General features: G+C 37.4%; 1 protein-coding gene across 4 annotated transcripts in view; it reads left to right on the top strand.

Annotated features, from left to right (window-relative positions):
- The window catches only part of LOC124619424 (testis-expressed protein 2), a 323,669-nt gene extending 313,250 nt beyond the window's left edge, over positions 1-10,419 (top strand). For all 4 annotated transcript variants that reach the window (XM_047145793.1, XM_047145794.1, XM_047145797.1 and 1 more), the window contains exon 16: positions 7,288-10,419. The gene's annotated coding sequence lies outside the window, so the exon portion shown is untranslated. The remainder of the gene's footprint in view (positions 1-7,287) is intronic.
- Positions 10,420-21,604: the final 11,185 nt, after the last annotated feature.

Below are 21,604 nucleotides of genomic sequence, written 5' to 3'. Positions count from 1 at the left end.
CACCATCATTTTTAACTTCATTAAAGTCTATAACTGTTGTTTTAATTTGGTTGATATTCATCTTGTAACCTCTTTTCGAGATACTAGCCTTTCCGTTCAACTGATCTTGCAAGTCTGTTGCTGTCACTGACAAAATTTACAATGTCATCAACAAACCTGAAGTTTTTATTTCTTTCTCCTGAACTTCAAGCCTTGTTTCTAAATTAGTTTCATATAGTGGTAGCTTAATCTAGAGATTGAATTATATGGCCAGCAGGATACATCCCTTTCTCACCCCCTTCTCAAACACTGCTTCCCTTTCATGTCCTTCGACTCATAACTGCAGTCTGGTTTTTGTACAAGTTGTAGATAACCATTCACTCTCTCATTTTTATTCCTGATTTTCAAAGAAAGTATTCCAGTCAATATTGTCAAATCTTTCTCTGAATTCACAAATATTGTAAACATAAGGTTGCCTTCTTTCAGTTTATCTTTTAAGATATGGCGGTTCTGTAACTTTCCTACAAGTCTGATCTTGCCTTTCTTTGGAATTCAGATTATTACATTATTGTTGTTGAAGAGTGAGGGTAGTGTTTTATATCTTGCATTCCAGGTGGAATAGTTTTGTTATGGTATTTTGTCCCTAGGATCTTTCTCATTCTGGGGGAATGTTGTCAACTCCAGGTATTTTATTTTGATTTATGCCTTTCTGTGATATGACAAATTCTTCTCACAGCTTCATGTCTCCCATCTCATCATTATCTAAACCTTCTTCCATTTATATAATATAGTCTTTAAGTTTGAACAGTGGAAACTCCAGGTAGGAATATCAACAATTTAGGAAAATATAGATTGTTACATACCATAAAGATGACATATTAAGTTGCAGATAGGCACAATTAAAAGACACTTGTATGAAGATTTTGGCCACAGCCTTCATCAGCAAAAGAGTAACACTCACCATTCTTACACTCAAGCAAGCACACCTCACACACACACATGACTGCCAACTTTGGCACCACAGGCCAGAGGCTTTTTGGCCACACTGCTGGAGTTGGTGGTCATGGATGTGTGAGGTGTGCTTACTTGTGTGTATGAATGGTGTGTGTTTCTCTTTGGCTGATGAAGGCTGTTGCCAAAAGCTTCATGTAAGTATCTGTTAATAGTGCCTGTCTTCAATTTAATGTGGCATCTTTAGAGTAAGTAACAATCTATCTTTCCCTGAATTATTGCCTTCAAGTTCATTTCTGTGGTATAGCCCTTGTAAATACTCTTTCCATCTTTCAGCCTTCCCTTCTTTGCTTAGTACTAGCTTGTCAACTGAGCTTTTGATATTCACACAGCTGCTTCTATTTTCTCCAAATGCCTCTTTCTGTTTTCCCATAGGTGCCATCTAGCTCTCCCAAGGTCACATGTTTCTATAGTTTTGAATTTCTGCTCTAGCTGTTCCTGCTTTGCCATTATTCAGGCATCATGTTGGGTTAAGGAAGACCTGGTGAAGCAGATGGGAGAGAAGGTGTTAAGGTTGTGAAGGAATTCCTAATATTTTTGCTCTCTGTCTCTCTGTATTTTTGCTCTAGCTTGAAAAATAATTACTCTGAAAGCTAGCAAGGTTTCTTTCTTTTTTTATGTGCCTGTAGACAACTCAACACTTTTGCTTTTTAGTGAGTGATATCCTTTAATCCAAAAAGTATTTACCTTCTACTAGCACTTTCGTACAACAGGTTATCTATTATAGAAAACTTATTATATGTATGCTCTTGTGTTTGATTCCGCCAGCTATGGTTGCTTTGTATTGCTTGTACTGATTTGAAGAGTTTTTATTGTTACTGACCTGCAATTATGCCTCTTGAGATCTTTTACTCTTTCTTCTTTGAGCATCCTCATACTATTAATGGGCATGATGAATTTTTGTTAAATAAAATACATGACACTGCAGTTGATTTTCAATATCTTCATGCTCATTGACACACAGTTTTCCCTTTTTATGATCAGATTTGTAACCAGCAGGAGCCACAATATATAATACTTACCAGTAAACTACACCTGTTATCATAAAACTTCACTTGTGGCAGAGCAACATATTACATTACACAACTGTGACATAGTAACTGCATAGTAACTGTAGATATGAATAGAAAATGTGAACTACCTGAATATTACATTATGAAGCATAAATTTTGTATGAATTCGCAGCTAGGGCATGGCTGTCTTAGATATATACTTTCTGACTGTTGGATGCTGGCTGATGACCACACACCATAACTATACAGCCATGGCTGCGTCACAAAGATAGTTATATTCGGAATACCAGTCATGACCTGCCTAATAACACAATGATTATGTTTGGACTAGGTAGCACAGACTGGCTAAGGATATGTGTATGACACCTATTTACACACACACACACACACACACACACACACACACACACACACACACACACAATACAGGAATCACAAAATGGCAAAGTACAAGATTATTACATGTTAACATTTGTGATGAAGTCACAATAGGCAGTGATGTAACTTTGTTTAACTAATAACTGTATAATTAGAAAATGGCACAGTTGTCAGTGCTATTTTATAGGAGAGCACGTCACTATGACAGGGGATTCCAAAAGTTCCCAAAAAATTATTGAGAAAATTTCTAATCGCAAAAATTGACAAACCATCAAGTTATTTTAGTAAAAGTATGCATTTTTGGAAATAGAAAAATGTAGGTTACAAAACTATTTTTGAAATAATTACACTTTAAGATTGGAACATTCTAGAAAATGAAAATTTTGAATATTAGTAGCTTTTTGAAGTATGAAGTTTTTGGAAAAGTAAAATACTTGTTGAAAAAAGAAGAGTCAGTTTCCAATTGAGTTGTACCAATCATGAATCAAATTACTTTTAGCTTATTCAAAATTTATCATTTCCAAGCTTTACATGCATAGTAAATCATGGAAATTTCCTCAGATAAAATATTTATAGGTGACTGACAATGTTGCCATCAGTAATCATGAAATACATACTGAATAATGAAGTTTTATGAAATATGTCATGGATAACAAATTGATTATTTTGTTTAACTATTGTGAACATACTATTAGCAAAAAGAGATTAGAAGGTAGGGCAATATTGGCATGAGTAGTAGTTTTAGAGCAAGTATGATGGTGCCCCTGCCCCAATGAACCATGGACCTATTTACAATTTGTACAGAAACCATATGGCAGAAGTAAGAGTCATGGGGCATGAAAGCGAAGCAGTGGTTGAGAAGGGGGTGAGACAGGGTTGTAGCCTAACCGCTGTGTTATTCAGTCTCTACATTGAGCAAGCAATAAATGAAACAAAAGAAGAATTTGGAGTGGGAATTAAAGTTCAGGAAGAAGAAATAAAAATTTGAGGTTTGCTTATGACACTATAATTCTGCCAGAGACTGCAAAGGGCTTGAAGAGCAGTTGAACGGAATAGACAGTGTCTCACAAGTAGGTTATAAGACGAGCCTCAACAAAAGCAAAGCAAGGATAATGGAATGTATTCGAATTAAATCAGGTGTTGCTAAGGGAATTAGATTAGGAGATGACACACTAAAAGTTGTAGAGGAGTTTTGCAATTTGGGCAGAAAAATAACTGATGATGGCCAAAGTAGAGAGGATATAAAATGTAGACTGGCAATTGCAAGAAAAGCATTTCTGAAGAAGAGAATTTTGTCAACATCGAATAGAGATTTAAGTGTTAGGAAGTCTTTTGTTAAGGTATTTGTCTGGAGTGTAGCCATGTATGGAAGTGAAACATGGACAATAAACAGTTAAGACAAAAAAAGAGAATAGAAACTATCAAAATGCAGTGCTATGGAAGAACATTGAAGATGAGGTAGATCAGTCGTGTAACTAATGAGGCGTTATTGAATAGAAATGGGGAGAGAAGATATTTGCGGCAAAACTTGACCAAAAGAAGGGAATGGTTGATAGTGTGCATTCTGAGATATCAGATAATCACCAGTTTAGTAATTGAGGGGAGTGTGGGAGGCAAAAATTGTAGAGGGAGACCAAGAGATGAATACCGTAAGCAGTTTCAGCAGGATGTTGGTTGCAGTAGTTATTGGGAGATGAAGAGGCTCGCACAGGCTAGAGTAGCATGGAGAGCTGCATCAAACGCCTTCAGATTGAAGCCTGAGAGTAAAGTGAGCAATACTATCCCTCTTGTCGTGAGCAGTGTGCCACAGCCCAATAACTAACATTTTGAAATATTTGCACATATTGTGTGGAGTTCATTTTCTTCACCTGTGGTTATAATTCATGACTTCTGTGACAGAAATTACTAATTTATGCTGAGTGAGAACTTATTACAGGAACACAGTGATTATTAACTCCTATGAACAATGACTGGTTAGCAGGACAGTGTTAATAGGCTTACTAATTATTTTTGTGCACTATCTGAATTGTTTCGAGTTCCTTAAATGTGTATCAGGACAATGATTCGATGAACTGATATGTTAAATTTTTGCCACATGTGAATTGTTTTGAACCACTGAACTGTGTTATGTGATTACTGCACTGAGATATTTAACAATCAGTGATCTAGTGATTAGGTGATTGATGCACCCATGAACCACCTGGCAAAATATCTGAAATGCATTCTCAGTCAATATATGAGGAACTGTGAACACCATATTTGCAACTTCACCATCTTTGTACATCACCTTAGTCATTTGTGATGCTAGGATATGGATGTTATGGTTATTTTTGATATTGTCTCCCCTTCTTACAGGTGTTCCATTTTCTGGTTGCTTGGAACTTATTGCAGAAAAGTTTGGCAGTTGTTTCACAGAAGTTTTTAAGCATGTTCTAATATCAAATTATTTCCTTTCAGTGAAAACTATTATGAGCAAACCCATGTCATGGTGATGGGTAGTCCATTATTAACTATTGTGGAACACTTTGAAGTGAAGGCACTAGAATCTGCCAAGTTGAAACCCATGTGATTTATATTGATACGTGGAAGACACATTTTGTATTGTGGCCACATGGAGTGGAAAAGCTTCAAGGGATCCTGGAACATATAAACTCTATTCATTGTAATATATAAGCTTGGAAAAGATGGCCACCTAACTTTCCTTGATATGTTACTTATGAGAAGACCAGACTTATTCTTGGGTCACAGTATATAAAAAAAACTTGCACAGTGACCTCTATCTCTATGCCTCAAGCCAACACCATGTGTCACAAAGAAATTCGATGCTTAATACTGGTTCACTGAGTTTGATGACTTTTAGACAAGGAGAGCCTCGCCAGAGAATTACAACACCTACAACTGGTGTTCTGAAGGAATGGATACTCAGAGCATCAAATTGGGCAGGAGATACAGCCAAAATCAAAAATGCCTGAAAAAGAAGTTGAAAATGACGCCAAGAATGAGAAGCAAAAAATCCCTTATCAGTCTTATGCTGGCCCATTATCCATAAAGATCAGTAGACTCCTAAAGAAACATGGCATCCAGTGCATTTTGCTCCCTTCATATAAGATAAAAAGCATTCTTTGTAACATGAAAGATGACCACTAGGTCTCCAAAAGCTGGGGGTCTATCACATTCCATGCGTATGTGGCATACCATATGTTGGACAGACTATCGGACTAGTCGAGCAGAGATGCAAGGAACATCAGCGACACACCCTCCATCAAAAGAACCGAGCAGATCATTTGTCACTGAGCACCACCTCAGATATAATATGATGAGGCCAGCATCGTGGTACAAATGCCAAGTTTCTGGGACAGCAAAATTAAGAAGTCTATCAAAATAAAGGTGTCAGAAAAAACCTAATAAACAGGGTTGGGGTTTTCAGTTTAAGTAATACTTGGGGTCTGGCACTCAGTTTATTAAAATCTCGCTGATATCGCATCCATTAGAGTTTGAAATGATCAGGGAATTTGTATTTCATGGTGTATCAATGAGTGCTGTGTAAAACAAAAGAGTATCAAAGGGTACAGTGGACACTGGGTATCAAACTTGGCTATAAATAGCGGTGTGAGACCAGCAATAGCTCACAGTCTGTTTGGAGTCCAAGCAGTGAGTATACATAATAGCAAAACTTACAGCATCTAAAGAAAATGGCTGGATCGGTTGTAGAAATATTGTGCAGAAAATGGAAACAACAACTCAGCTGAAAACCTGGAAGCTTACTATTAAACAGTCATGCAAAGAAAACCTGAGAGATCACAAGAAAGCTGTTGTTCAAAATCCACCCTCACTTGATGTCTTCAGACACAATTAGCATTGACACTTAAGTTCAATAGCTGTTTTCTACTGCTTGCAGATCTGTTCAGGAGTGTGAATTATTTTATGTAAAAATAAAAAATATTTTATAAATTCAGTGTGTTACCAGTTACATACGCTATGTTATCACAAATACATGTGCACTCTTCAAAAAGCCGATTAAGGGCATAATAATGATACATGCTGCATAGTAAGTACAGGTAACATCCACAGCAGCCATAAGCATGTGTGTATCAACAGAATAGATATTACTGTGGAGTTCAACAACATCTTACATTACCAAACTGTGGGTACCACCACTCTAACAGTTTCAGAATAGGCCGAAGGAAAGTATTCATGGGTGAAAGGTGTGCAGTGTGACAACACATTTTGACTTCAAGGTACCACTGAGGTTTTTGCAGTATGACTACACATTTTGACTTTGAAGTACCAGTGAATGTTGGAAAACTCTTTTTGGCAAAGTGCATAACTCCATTAATGTCTTAAACAAATGACTGCACACATCTTGTGTAGAGTGGTGTCACACAACTATATGTTAATAGGAGAACATTTTAGATCCTTATAAATCACAGAATTACATATGGACATTGCAGAAGGATTATTTCATGACAAATAACATGCTAAACTTCTTCAAATCATGGTATGAATGTGACTGAATATGTATAGGCGATTTGGGAATGTAGACTTCACAGAAATTCACTAAGACCTGCACTGACAAGTGCTGCCACTGCAACTGCTCTTGTAGAACATAAAATGCTTACTCATCTACTTGGGAGTTCATATTCTGGAGAGAAGACTCTCAAAAGTAAGTAATTGTTCAGACTTGTATTGCCATCACTCCATATATATGGATCTATGAGAAAACTTTTGATTGCAGTCTTAGGTGAGTGTCTGGATATGTGTGATAACATAGTGTAGATATTTCAAGCCTGCATCTTCATTTTATGACATAATATGCTGCAAGATTCCTTTTTTTTATTTGTTTGTGATTCATAGATGTATCAGTTTCTGGCCATTAATATCTTGGTGTTGGTACTTGTGTATGTAGGTAGAGCAAGAGGAATTTGGAAATGAGCACTTCACAACATCGACCTGTGGATGGTTGTGTTGCATACTGTTAAAAACAGCTTTTGAAAGCTTAGTTCCTGTTGTGGTCTACAGAAGGAGCAGTGTCTGATTTATATTGAAGTGTGGAAGGGGTTTTTTCCATTAAATATAATACCACTGTGCTGCCATTGCTATTCTCTTTTAGATATTTGTGTTAATGTGTGTTTTCAGCAGGCCGTATTACTTGTAATGTATGCTGTGAAATGGTCACTCAGATAGTTATATGCCTGAATGAAATTGCTATTTGTGCTGTCAGAGTTTTGTTGTTATTTCAGTATGAATAATGCTGATAAACCAACAGTGTGTACCTTGTCATTCACGTCATTAACTTCAGTTTTCAAATGCTATGTTACCAACAACTAATCCATTCTGTCATCTGCTTTGTGCCAATACAGAGCTTCAGGTAGTACTGGCAGTTACTCTGAACTTTGAAAATGGATTTTTGAATGTAGGAAGGACAATAGCACCAGTTTCTGCAGCACGAACAAAAAATTATAGTCATTTGTTTTTAAATTGCCCAAGCAGGACAATCATAATTTACATTGTGATCTGCCACATTATTTAGAAATATGGTATTAAACTTTTCTAATTAGTATGTTGTTTAAGTGCAGGTCAGATATTTCAGAGAATCATCAGCTTTACATACCCAGGAATTAAATCTCACTGGCAAACAATGTAAAACATGTGGCAGATAACAGATAATAATTGTTAAAAATTGAAAACTTGAGAGTAAAAGCTAGTAACTTTAATGTTTGAATGCTAAAGTATAGGGACCCTTGTTAAAACTGAGCAGTTCATTGTTATATTTTTATACAATAATATTTGCGATGTTTGATAAACGAACATTATAAATTACGAATTGTAGGCTCGAAGTGGATAAAACAGATTTATATAGATGCTTTCAGGATGGAAGCAGTGGTAATTTTAAGTTCCATGTTTATAATGGTACTTAAGGCCATAAACTTATTTTTAATGTATTGTTGTCGAAAGCCTGAAGAGGCACAGACTGTTTTAATTTAGAATTTTCTTAGAATTACATTATAAACAAAAGCAAACGAAAAAAGTGGTGCTTATTTGCATTCAGCAATTGTAATGGTTACTGTATTGTCAGTAAATATTGCTAAATATCATAAACATACTTGTATGTGTCAGTGAATTACACTTTAGTTACTATCTCTCCCTGATTTCAGAGGAGCATTTCTTCAAACATTTCTTTCGCATCTCATTTTTTAAATGTTGTAATTGACATTCTGTATGCTATGAACCAAAGTGTTTTTTGTTACACTTAATAAATAAGGGTAACAGTTTGCTAGATCTTATGCAGTGACTGATGTCAAGGAAATAATATCATAGCAGTTTGCATAATACATGACATGTGATAATTAAATAAGATATCGTATACTTGTCATGAATGTGATATGAGACTGTGCAGGTTGATCCATTGAATATTAATGAATGGGAAGTATTCATTTTCTAGCAGCAATTCATTTTCCACTGCTTGTCTTGATTGTACTTAGAGATTAATATATATTTTGAATATGTTTCCTGTTTGGGAAACTAATAAATAAATTGTTTGTTGTATGCAGTGTAGATTAAAATTTTTGGAAGTTTGTTGTTACTGTACATAGTTTATCATATTGGTGTTTGAAATGTTATATTTTCTGAAAGTTGTTTTTATATAATTTTTGTGTTCTTGTTAGAGTTCTCATATTGTGCTCAAATAAGTGTTTCACTTTTAGTTTTGATTGTTGCACTAGTACTTATTTCCTTTCTCAAGTTGTTCTGTTAGCATGTTTGAACTGGTATGTCTAACTTTATGCTTGCAAATACAAGTCCAGCCTTTTTCATGTGTTTTAGTGTTTCTTATTACTCTGTCAATATTTCATGTACTTGCATTCATGTGTTGCTAAAATATAATTGTATGTTTGTTACTGACCAACAAGCAAGGAAAATTTACATCATGTAATAATGTTTAGAAACTTTTAATAACAAGAAATCTAAAGGAATTATACAATATTTATTCATACTCACCATTAATTGTCTTTTATCATGAAAAATTATTAAATTCCTAAAACATGTTGATAAATTATCATTTCCAAAAAATGAACTTAATCTATTATCCTGTTAGTTCTTTTTGCTCAAGTTGACATAAAAATAATGTATTGATGGACCTAGAAAATGATTTGCTTGTTGGTTATCCCTCTCTCTTGCCTTCACTATTGAACATGTATCTCAGTTTCGTTGGAAGCACTGTTTACGTGGTTGTATGAGTGTTGTGGCCTGATTTTTGTAATGAGCAGCAAAGTGAATAAGAATAGTCAGGCATCAAAACTGAAGTAGATTTCAGACAGTTCATCGAATGAACCAGCATTTCAGAAATACAATATCTTAATTATGTATTTATTGACTGTCCCTCTGTGCTTCAAAACTATTAAGTTCCCAAGAGATTCTTTTATAAACTTAGGCAGATTTTATTATAAATTTGGCTTAGTGATGCTTTATTTCTCAGTATTCATTTGTATGTTACATTACAGTCTTCTTTATGTGGATTTTATGTCCAGTGACATCTTAAATTCCTTATTGTGAGAAGCAGAACACATCAAGTGAAATAACCTTTCTGTAAATATATTGCAACTTATGGGTGTAGTCCCGTATCTCAAGGAAAACTATTGATTTCAGCTAGAACTCACATTGACTCTGTTACAGAGAAAATTGTCTTTCAATATAGTTAATATATTGTTTTCCTTTTTTTTTTGCTAGTCAGATGAATGGATGATAATATTTGTTGTTAAAATTGATTTGTAATGTTTAGTAATAATAACAACAATTGTATATGTGCATTTAGGTAACAAGCAGTTTTATGTGCAATTTCAGATGTGCTGTTCTCTATAGCTCTATTTTTCAGATTTACTTGTGATAAGAAAACCAAAAACAATTTTTAAAGAATATTTGTTAGATTCTGCATGATTCTGTGCTGATTATGTATTTATGATAAGAAAAATGTATTATTTGTATTTTTCTGCTATAAAAAATGAGTGTTCTCAATAAAATCTGAGTTATCTGTGATGTATAACTTTTGCTTGTCTCTTATCCATTTACCCTGCTTCTCTTCTACACTTCTTGTATGATTTTTGGTTTTCTTTTTTAGTTTGTGTGACTACTTGAGATTGTCAGTTATATCTTTTGTGTGAGAGTGTTTATTGGCAGTCTCTTTTGTTAATTTTCCTCTTTCAAGATCTGCTGTGATTAGTGGTTCAAACTTCCCATTCCATTCTCTAATTTGAGCGTACTTCTAGTGTTCTTCTAATTCCATTAACATTATAAGAACATATATCTGGTTGCAAAACCATAGTTCATTGTCAAAAGGAAAACACTGAAGAAAAAAAGACAGAAACCATTAAATATATATAGTCAACACTTTTGTGTCCCAGCCACTTAAAAATTTTCTTGGCAACGAGAGATTTCTGATAGTGAAAGAAGACACACTCAGCCTTTTTTACACTTTTCTTACAATTTGCTGGTTGATAACAATTTCATTAATAATGAAAGGAAATGTACACTTTTCCTGGCAGAAAAGAAACTAACTGCTTTTTCAGAGATTATGCAGTTTTGCTGACAATTGGCTGTGACCTGAAACAGCAAGAGGTACTCTGACAAACTTAGTCATATTACAGTCAGGGCACTACATTTATGTTCAGTTGCCAAAATGTTAAAAAAGATGAATGAAGAACACAACATTGTTGACAGAGATGTGGTGAACATTAGGTCAGAGCAATAAATTGTAGATTCACAACAAGCCATACAAATAATGTCTGTTGAAGTGAAGGACATCCAGTTGAGAAGCCTGATCCTGCACCTCAACGACAAATCAACTTTTACTGGGAACTAAAGTAATTTTAATGTTAAGGGTAAATCTACATGTATGATGGAACATGAGAGTGATGACTTCCCCCTGTAGGACATCCACTGTGGAGTACATAAAGAGACAGAACTGCATTATTGGAACACAATCTTTTAAGTCAAGTTTGTAGGGTGGAACTCCAGTAGTTCCATGCTATTAAGAAATCTGAAATCGGGTAACACACTGCATGCTCCTCTTAAGGAACAGTTTCCATGGGCAGATGAGATGATGTGAAGTCAAGAATACAGTTAACACTTAAAACAAATTAAAGGTAACCACTCATTTATAACTTACTGATGTGTGGCTCATAGAAACATCCTACATAAGCATACTAGCTTTTGAACTCTTGCTCTTTCTCACTCCAAACAAAATTATTACAATATTTTTAATTTCAAAACCAAACTCATGATGTTCAAATGAGAATAAAGTTATATTTTAACAAAAAGTACAACATGAAGTAATTTCCATGCCTTAGCATAAAAAGAATTTATTAGTACACACATTTTGCTACAATATTTTTGTTTCTTTTGTAATGCATTCAACTTGCCAATGAAAAAGAATTAATAGCAAATGGAAGACATTATATTTAACTGAGCACCAAATAAGTGAAACTGCTTGGTTTCCATGTTGGTCAAAAACTTAACTAGGATATTCATACATATGTTTTAAATTCCAATCTCTCTGGAGATGTCTGGCGAGTTTGGGTAAAAACTGTGTAAGTGAAATAGTAGTTCTTTATACACATTTTTCATTATTAAATTTTTATATGGCTTATGCAATTTTACTATGTGGAAACCCTGACACCTAAAAACTCTCTATTTCAATGGCAAAAGGAGTTGTCAGACATTACACAACTCTCATGATGGCAATTATGCTGGTGAAAGTTTGGGGAACTGAATGTTACAAGAATTCTTAGCTTGTTTCTCTAAGCCCTGCTAATCTATATTAAAGAAAATCTTAATACTTTGTGGCGCATGATTGAGATAGTGTTGGGTGAGGTTGGCTTTTCTGCAAATAACTTTGACAGTCATATATTACAACAAAGCTCAAATGTGTTCTATAATTAACCCTTTTGCTGCTGAAGTACTCTTTGCATTCTGTAGTGAGATGGCTTTTTTTATGACTGTGCTGCTTACCAAATGCTGGTCCTAGTGCCGAGATAGGATTTTCCGAAAACTATTAGGTGAAAAAAATTGACTTTTGCACATCTTACAGTCTGATGTCTTCACTCTATAAAGAACTGAATTTATTTTTGTTACCCTTCATACTTACTGTGCTGCATCAAATAAACTGAAACAATGCATGAAATTTTTGAGTTCACAGAGGTAAAAATGCATTGCGTAAACTTTGCGTAAGATTGATTTTAGCTCATACATTGCAGTGAATGTAATGTAGATAAGCTATCGAATTTTTATTTAAAATTGTGAGCAGAAGGATATTTCATTTTGTTCTTGAGTTATTGGCATTATGTCCAAAGGACAGTTGCGCATGATTTGCCCATTGACGTACTTGTGCTTTGTGAATTATGTCATCATAACAATGAACGTATCTAGTAAATGATTCAAGATATCAAAACAAGGTTTTTTTTTCAAATGATAGCACACAGTAGGCACATATATTGTAGATAAATACTTGAAAGTTTTTTTATTCACCGAGGTATGGAAGTAACTTGTCTGCAGTTGTGGGAGTTCGGTGGCTCAGGACGCATTCAGATGTCCATAGCACCGTAGGAAACCCAAGCAGCATGTGTATAAACATCCACAACACCTGGGTGTGTAGCATGACCTTTATATGTGCCCACAGCAGTGAAAGGGTTAATATAAAAAATAAACAATATTCTGCCCAAGAGTAATTCTTGCTTAAAATGGCCACAGCAGATTAATAATAATAAACGTGCTTCAAAGCAGATTCAAACAGTCCTAAAAATAGTCCTCCTCAGCCAATGGGGCATATAGCTGGACACCAATAAAGAAACAGATATCACAATATCAACCTGTTGTAGCTTTACAAGTGGGCACTCAAAATAGCACTATATAACTCAAATGAGCAACTACTGCAGACAAGAGGTACACTCTAACAGCATCTACCTCCACCAACTACACAACTAATGCTATAGACAACACTACCACACAGAGCTACCTATTATACTGCTGACAAGGGAAGCAGTACAACACAGAAAATGTATGACTCAATACAAGATTGAATCATGACCTCTGTGTGTATGCAATAATCACAGTGCAATAAAATATCCCTTTCTAACACACCATAGCCCCACTGTGCAATACAAAATTTCATTTCACAAAATTATAACAGCTTTGCCATGTTTGAAAAAACCAAGGCACCAGTAGACTTCACGACATTCGGTGCCTACCACACAATAACGTATAACTACAAAATCTGTCAGATGCTCACTAATAGATGTGGGCCACCAGAAGCACAATGCTCAATGCTCTGCGCAATACTGCACTAACTAAATTCTCCACCATTCCTTGTCTCTGGTTGTGGGCTGCCATCTTCTTCAGAACCCTGAGAAAAAGACACTGTCCACTCCTCAAGTAGCTAGAGTCCAGTTACAGCTTGGTCATACCCCTTTGTCCATAGTGACTCTGCTCCAGTGCTCACATCGCAGTATCTCTCTGGCGCAGTGCCAGAGGGTGGCCCGAGAAGTGCTTGCTTCAATGCCCAGACACGCAAGTGCCCTGCCAAGGAGTACCCCACAACTGGCCTCCAGGAATCCCAGCACCAGCAACTGGAAGTACAAATGTGCCACTTCACATGGCACATTCTCCCTGCTGAAAGTCTTAATTCCCCTCCCCCCTCCCAGCTCTCCCACCACATGGCAAGAGAAGGATAACTGTAATGTATCAATAACAGGAAAAACATACACAAGGTGGTAACACATTCTTTACAATGGCCACTAAGACACTATACATAATTCTAAGCCGGTTCAGCTGCAAAATAAGTGCCCTGCATTCCTTTGCCATTGCCAAGTCTTTAATTAAGACCAAGACCAGATTCACAAAATGGATCATTTCATACTGCCCCTTAAAGCATGGAAGTGGTTTTCCCATGAACTTAACTTCTGCCCTGCTCACTTTATCAGATTGTTGAGATACACTTGGTCCGCAACTCTAAATGCACTAGGGCACCTTCCCCACTTGTGTCTATGAGTGTGGTGTCTATGAGTATGCTGCTCATGGGAAGATAATGTATTTTTCTGGATTCTCTGCCATTTTCCCTGATCTCCACGGAGGATGTTTCACTGAGCAACAATTCCTCAAAAGACCATGAATTAGCCAATGGGGAATTAATCATAAAGGTGAACATCATTCCTATCTGTGCACCTTTGTGTGTTTCATGCTTTGTCATATTAAACATGTACATCAGCAATTCCAGAGTCTCGTCCCAACTGTTGTGATGCAAATGATGATATGCAATCAAGCCCAGTCATAAATCAGTGAACCCACTCGGAAGTTGACGGATTTGAGTAGTACTGCGTTACACATACTTTAAATGTCTAACTTCTGGAGACTGGTGGTAATATGTAAAAGACATCAGAATCACTTCTGTGGTAACCAGAATTCTAGGCTGATGGCTGCTTCTAGTATTGCAATAGATTATTTCATTTTTAAGTGAGTATAGCCTGACAACCTCCCATTTTTCTGTCTGCTTTGTAGCCCTTAATGACTCATCCTCATTCTGGTGTCTGTCAATCCTTTTTTTTAAGCAGTGCTGGGAAATCTAATAACTGGCTCCTGCAAACCCCCCCCCCCCCCCCTCCCCCATGGGTTATTCTCTTTATCATTCATACATGCTTCATGACAATAAAACATCAGCAGTGACATTATTGGTACCTGTGATACATTTAACTTGGAATTGAACAATTCAGAAATTCAGGTAGTCCACCTAACCATTCTGCCTATGCACCTAGGAGTGTCAGCATCCAACTGAATGCCTGAGTGTCAGTCTCCAACTGAAAGGATTTGTGCTGTAAATAGAACCCGAATTTCTCCAGTGTAAACAAGGCTGCCGCAGCCGATCTCATGAACTGAATATTTCTTTTCTAATGGGGAGAGTCCTCTCCATGTACATGATAATGACCAGCTCCCCTTGGGATATCCCTGAAGAAGCACCATCACCACTCCTGCCATCAGAGCGTCGCTTTGAACAATAAACTCTGCTTCAACGTCTGGTATGGCTAATAGGGGAGCTCTGGCCTTCAATATTTAAACTGTGTCTGTTATGCCTCTCCCCAATCAAATTTACATCTTTTTTGTGCAATTCATTCAGTGGTCTAGTTAACTGCACAAAGTTCAGGACCAACATTCTAAGAAAATCCTCACAAACCTAGCCATCTCCATTGCATTTCTTGGCAAAGGGCCTTCACTAATTGCCTTGTTCCACTCCAGGTTGACTCTTACATCTCCCAGAGGCATAATATGTTCCAAAAATAGCATTTGAGCAAACCCAATGACCTTCACCACATCCAGTTTTATTGTCAACCCAAGCTTACTAAGGTGGCTGAATACCTCTTGTAAATGGCTCATATGCTCCTCCAAATTATTACTAAGAATCACTAGATCCTCCAGGTAATAATACACAAACTTGAACGTAATATCAGAAAACAACATATCTAGCATTTGGGATAAAACAGCCACACCCATTGCAGAATCAAATGGCGCTCGATTACATACAAACCGGTCCCAATACATGACAGTCTCCATTAACATGCCTTGACCTCTTATTTGATGGGATCTGGTAGTACACCTGTTGCGATCTAATGTTGTAAACATCTGGACACCTGTGAACCACCCAAAACATGTATGCGAATCCAGCAGCACAAAAGACCAGAGTACTACCTTCTTATTGAGTTCTACTACTACTTGGTTTACACTTAAAACATGGTGACAGAATAAAGTGACTTAGAAGGGTGAATGACCCCTTGCTGTAATATCTCTTCCACTAATTCTTTAAATTGGTACATTCAGGATGGTGAGCCAAGCGGTCTAAGGCTGCAGTCATGGACTGTGCGGCTAGTCCCGGCGGAGGTTCGAGTCGTCCCTCGGGCATGGGTGTGTGTGTTTGTCCGTAGGATAACTTAGGTTAAGTAGTGTGTAAGTTTAGGGCCTGATGACCTTAGCATGTAAGTCCCATAAGATTTCACACACATTTGAACATTTTTTTCAGGATGGTGACAGATGATATGGTAGTCGTCCACCAGCATTGTGTCAGTCAGTTCAGTCTAATACTTGATCATGTTAGTGAGCCCCAGTTTTTCAGTTAATACATCCCTGAATCTTTCACATAATTGATTTGCCTGTTCTCTTTGACTTTTTAGTGAGTAATCCAACTGCCATTGTGTCACCTCCCCCTTGCCCCTGCTGTGGTGCAGCTACTTAGTAGGGCTCAAAATCAAGGCAGAATGATAATGTTCTTTTCTTACAGAACTGGAAGCGGAAATGATGTCCCCAATAAGAATCAATTGTGTCCTCTTGATTACAATGGATTCCAGATTCAGATTGGTGGAAAGTCCTCTGTTATCCTCAACTTAATCTTCCACATGAACTTTTAAAAACTCAGTTTCACATCCATCCATCCATCCCAGCATGTGCAGAGAACTTGGATTAGCAGTAATGAAAGATGTCTCATCCTTCATGTCTGGCCAACCACACACACTTTTGGGTATGGAACTAGCTTTCACTCACAACTGCTATTGAACTGTATCAAGACCAGAACACACTGCCTCATGCGCTGCTGCACAAACCAAGCCCTAATACCACTTGGGTAGTGATAGAGATCACATCCTCCACTACACCCTTATGAAACTGCCTTCTGCTCATGTTCAAGTCTTTCTTTTTCTGTGGGTAACACCACCAAAAAAGACATGTAGCACCACAGACTAAACAGCCATTAGCGCTTGCTCTCTGGTTTCATCAAATGCATGTCTCATGTACCAATGCTTCCCCTCTTTCTAGGCCCCTCCCTCCCTTGGTCAACATACCTAAATCATTCACTCTGATATGCTAATTCCTCTAAGCCCTTAAATGTTTACGGGAGCTGGGCAAACATCAGTTATGACCAATCGGCTGATTTGATCCCTTCCACAATATTGACTACAACTTCTGCCACTGTCTCTGGATGACGGAATCGGTGAATTATGTATCCACAAAATAGCTCTTTTACTTCCTACTCAAGACCATAATGCAGATTGACTAATTCATGCATTGCTCTGGATGGAATTATCTTCTTACAAAATTGTTGGTGGAAATTTGCAATTGTTTTGCCTTCAGTGGAGGCATTATTAATTCTTTATACCAAACTATCTCTAGCATGGTGATAGAATAACTGGAATATTTCAGGATTCCTTTAACCAAGCAATTGTTTCTGCTGACTTAGTGACACCAAATTATGTAAACATTTTACAGTCTCTGTTACTGAATCTACCATAAACTATCAATTATTCAACATTCCTCTTAACAGGTGAGGTCACCTGGGAGACTGCATTATCCAATTTCTACATTCCACTTCAGGAACATCTACCAGCTCTGCTTGATTAACCTCCTCCCCTGGTACAAGATTCAAAGCCATCCTGCTACCCTGCAAGGATAGCGCAGCCAATAAATCACTAATAATGATGTCTGCCCATACTGTGCTATCCCCCAACTCATTTTATACCTACCTATCTTGTCCCTTGTTAACAGAAAAAAAAACAGTCTGTTACCATATTCACTTGATATGCAGCCAGGGCCTGTAATCTATGCAACAGTGCACATGAAGGGGTCTCACTTTCAAAAAAATTAATGATCAGTTCTCTCTCTGTGAGAGCCAAATATATGTTTTCATGTCCTTACATCTGTCCATTCCCAAGTGTCAAAAGCAAATGCTCACCCTTGATTTCCTTACTTACATCTGTCCATTCATCAAATGCAAAGGTTCACCAATTATCTGTCGAAGTTGGGACAACTAGGCCACAGTGCTTGCAGGGGCCCACTATCAAATGGACACATCATACAGCAACTTTTCCTTGCACAGCCATGTGGTGCCTGTTACATCCCTAGTGACGACATCCGTAGCATGACAAAGGAAATAGGCCACATTTTCCAAACAAGCTAATGCTAAAATTATGGGTACCATGCCAGTAAAGGACACAGCCACCCTTTGCTACCAATTGTAGCACAGGATTTGCATAGAGTGGGGTTTGAGCTGGGAATTGTACATGCATGGGCTTACTTTGAAATAATTTTTGTTAACAACCATATATTACACCATAAAGCTCAAACAGTATCATCAAAAATATCTTCCATAATTAATATTTCACACCCTAACCACATTCAAGTCCAAATCTGAAACCTGGTTCATCAGTGAAGTACAACACTTAGCACTAAAAGCACATTTATTAAGAACACCAATGTACGGCCAGAACAGAACTGATCTCCAGGATGGAGAGTGCAGTTATTTATACAGCCATGGAATGTTCCAGACATACAAAAATTACAAGCTTAAGATACTTAAGGAACCTCCCAGAAATGATCAATACGAAATAACAAATAATTGCTGGTGGTCAAGTTAGAGCGCTTGTGTCATTGCTCCTTCTCCCCAAGAAACTTTGACCTGCCATTTGAGAAAGCCTCTCTGGAATGACTACAGCATCTTGGATCTTGATCTTGTCACTGATCCTCTGTATGGTAGCACTGGTGGATTCTTGCATTCTGCTCAAGTTATTACATCCTCTTCAGTATGATGAGCATTAAAGGTAGACCCTCCCATTGAAGCTTCTCGAGTGTCAAGTGGGTCTTCAGTTTCACCTCAGCCTCCCATCATAAATCTGCACATCTGGACTGTAGTAGAGCTTCATGTGGAGGACATGGGCAATGTCGATGTTTTTGTCTTCTTGATGAAAGGTCATAATCCTCGGCTCCGTATGTGACATCTGACAACTGCTGAAGGATACCATACAGCTTTGGTAACTTTTCCATTGGTCTCATTTTCTACACAGGCATAAAAATCAATGTCAAGTCTCCCAGGGCACTGTGTTACAGTGCCCTTGGTCTTTATCTTCGATGTCCAGGGTCTTTATGTGAGCTAGAGGCCTTGCTTCTTCCATCCTGATGATGAGATGTTTTACATCACTATCCTGAATATTGTTTGTTTGAAATGGAACAAATGGATCTGTTGTTTTGTGTTTTGGCCTCATGGCCATTGAGCAGAAAGAATGGTGTGAAGACTGTAGTGTCTTGCTTCGCTGTGGTGTATATGAATGTCATGATGGGCAGTATTGCATCCCAGTCTCTCTGTTCGACATCAACATATGTTTAGAGCATATCTGATAATATGTTATTAAAGTGTTCTGTGAGGCTATTCACCTGTAGACGATAGATAATTGTCATACTATGGGTGATGTTGCAACATGAAATTACCTTTTGCTATTAGTCTCAGTTAAAAAACTTTTCTGTGTCTTCAAAGAGACATCTTCTACAAGGAATTACAAGTTCTAGAGCTTCAGCAGTCAGCAGAGTTTTTGTGACACCATAGCAGGTGAGGTAGTCAGTGCAGAGTATGAAGCATTAATTCTTATATGTCAACTTTGGGAAAATCCTCAAGAGGTCAATTCCATTTCGGTGGAATGATGCTGTTGCAGGTGATATTAGTACTAGATGCCTTGTCAGTAACTGCATCATGTGCTTCCATCACTGTCATTTTTTACAGTGGCCCACATATTTTCCATTGGTTTGATAGAGACTTGTCTATGGCCCAAACAACTGAGAGCCACTATTTCTTGGTTGTGGAGTAGTTCTTCTCAGAGTTAAGGATAAGCTATGAGTTTTTGGCATATTCCTTAATCTGTGCTAGAACTGCTCCCGTCATAAAACTGCTAGTGTCGATCTGAAGTCCTGTCTCGTCATTCTCGTCATATGATGCTAGGAATGGAGAAGATGTTAATGCACCTCCTTAAGGACTAGGAAAGATCTTTCTTGTGCATTACTCCAGATAATATGGCATGTCCATGCAGTAGTTCTTGCAAGGGATGTGCCTCAGTACAGAAGTCCTTTATGAATCACTGGTAGTATGAGCAAATTCCAAGAAAACTTGTCACATCCTGAATGTGGTGTGGAGTCGGAAAGTCTGTGACTGCTCTTATTTTCTCTGTATTGGGACAGACTTCATTGCCATTCACTAGGCAATTATTAATTGGGTGACAAAAGAGGCACTTTCCTGTATTCTGGTGGAGACATGCAATCTGAACACACTTCAATATGGATTATCAATGCTTTATCAGAAATGCACAATATTCTGCTGAAGACTTATTCTTGGTTAAAATGAGCACATCAAATAATAAAAGACTAATAACAATGCAACTTATTCAAAGCAGATTCAAACAGTCCTAAAATATAATCTCTTAAAATATAATCCTCCCAGGCCCAGATGACATGCAAGTGAGCACCAATCAAGAAACAGATATCACAATATCAGCCCACATATAGAGATACATTCTACCAGTATCAATCTCTGCTGACTACCCATCTAATACTACAGACAACACAACTACACAGAACTGGCTATTATACTGACAAGGGAGGGAGTGCAACTCAGAAAAAAATGAGTGCTACAAGATTTAATCATGACCTCTGCATGAATATGATAATCACAATGCAATAAAAGATCACACTCTAACACACCATGCCCACACCATCCTATACAGAATTTCACTTCACAAAATTATAACGGCTTTGCCTTGTTAGAAAATGACCAGGCACCAACAGATTCATAATATTTGGCATCTACAACATAATAACCAATTCTGACAAAATCTATCAGCAGCTCATTAATAGATGTGGGCTGCCAAAATCACAATGCTTGGTGCTCTCCATAATACTGCAGCAACTAAACTCTCTACCATTCTTCATCTATGATTGTGGGCTATCATCTTCTTCAGGACACTAGGAAAAGACACAATTGACTGCCCAAGTAGATGTAGTTCACTTGTAGCTTGATCATACCTTATGTAGACTATAATGACATTTTTGCAGGCTGCATGAGTCCATGACACTTGGCTTGCAGTATCACTTTCTCACTCCCCCCCCCCTCTCTCTCCCTCTCTCTCTCTCTCTCTCTCTCTCTCTCACACACACACACACACACACACTTTCTACCTGTCAACAAACTGCTACTTGCTTGACCAAGAGGATGGGCTAGAGATACAGCAAGTGCCCTCATATGGAGCTTGCTGCCAGAAATCTCAGCAGGAAGTGCAATTATGCTGCCTCACATAACACAACTTTTTTCTTAGGATATCAGTACACCACCATAACCAAAGAAATGGATATGAAATTGAAATGCCACTGGCCAGGGGTAGCAA

The sequence above is a fragment of the Schistocerca americana genome, chromosome 6, assembly GCF_021461395.2.
Source record: "Schistocerca americana isolate TAMUIC-IGC-003095 chromosome 6, iqSchAmer2.1, whole genome shotgun sequence".
NCBI lineage: Eukaryota > Metazoa > Arthropoda > Insecta > Orthoptera > Acrididae > Schistocerca > Schistocerca americana.
The sequence above is the reverse complement of the archived record's forward strand: the minus strand, read 5'-3'. Positions and strand labels throughout refer to the sequence as shown.